The sequence below is a fragment of the Charadrius vociferus genome, unplaced genomic scaffold (assembly GCF_000708025.1).
Source record: "Charadrius vociferus isolate BGI_N301 unplaced genomic scaffold, ASM70802v2 scaffold72, whole genome shotgun sequence".
Taxonomy (NCBI): domain Eukaryota; kingdom Metazoa; phylum Chordata; class Aves; order Charadriiformes; family Charadriidae; genus Charadrius; species Charadrius vociferus.
In genome coordinates, this window is record NW_009647830.1 from 3837360 (window position 1) to 3838494 (window position 1135).

Sequence of the window (1135 nt, forward strand, 5' to 3'; positions counted from 1 at the left end):
TCTTGTTCATTCTTTTGGTGTGTAAAGGTATTACCTTTGCTTCAACAGGCTAATATGAAAATCTAACTTGCCTTTTTCATGCTGGTCTCCCTAGGTGTGAGACATGTGCTTATAGACCTGGTTATGTAGTAAGCCTATATTTAGATACATGTCAACCAAGGATTTATAGCCTTCTGCAAAAATGTGGTATTTTTTCCCAATACTTTTAAAGATATTCAATATTAGCACCCGCAACTGAAGTCCTAAGGAGACATTCTGTAGATCTTGCTCTGTAGGATAGGATAAAATCCCCCAAGCTTTAGTAAATCTTGATGTACTCTACTCAAAAATGAATTTTGTTCTAATAACTTTTAAATAAAAATTCTTTGTGACCATATTCTAGCAAAGATATGGGATACTGTGAACTGATTTCTGAGTGAAATAAATTCTTGTTGATGTCAGTGGGAGATCTCATTAAGCTCTCCTTTGTCATTTAACTTTTCAACAACACTGCAATGTTTAAATGAGTATGATTATGACTATTTGTATTATATATAATACTAGTTAGCAAGATTTTTCTTTGACTGTTTATTTTTAAAAGGAAAATTATAAAATATGATTCCATTCTTGGACAGTGTTATTTCTGGAAACATTTCTGCCATAAAGATCAAACAAGGATTTTTAGTTCTGTGATTTTATATCAGGTCCAGATTCTGACTTTTGAAGCTGGCACAAGCCACAAAGAATTACAAGTAGTAAATTACTGTGAAACAGAGTTTATTTAAAAGTATTCATCCATAGAAAATTATTTTATCACAAGGATTCTGGCTACCTATATTAAATTCTTTAATTGATTCAGTTGTTAAAAAATCTCAGAGCATTTTTTCCCTCAAAATAAATAAAAAAAAAAGATTACTGAAAGAAAAAAGATAAAGCAAACTAGATGAAATAGGTTTAGCCTTTATAGAAATAATTTTCTCAAAGGACAACATTTCTGATGATGACAACTCCTGCAGAATTACCACTGAACTGCTTACTGCAACACAGAGCATTGTAACTTGAGTCTCTTGAAAAAAATCTGGTTTGATAGTTGCAAACCGAAATAGTATTAAGACAGAAATACACAGATAGGACCAGGTTTTTCAAATTGGACATC

The 1135-nt window shown here is 31.4% G+C and overlaps 1 protein-coding gene across 1 annotated transcript in view; it reads left to right on the forward strand.

Annotated features, from left to right (window-relative positions):
• DCN (decorin) overlaps nt 1–1135 on the forward strand; it is a 40194-nt gene that overhangs the window by 35800 nt on the left and 3259 nt on the right. The gene's annotated exons all lie outside the window — the stretch shown is intronic.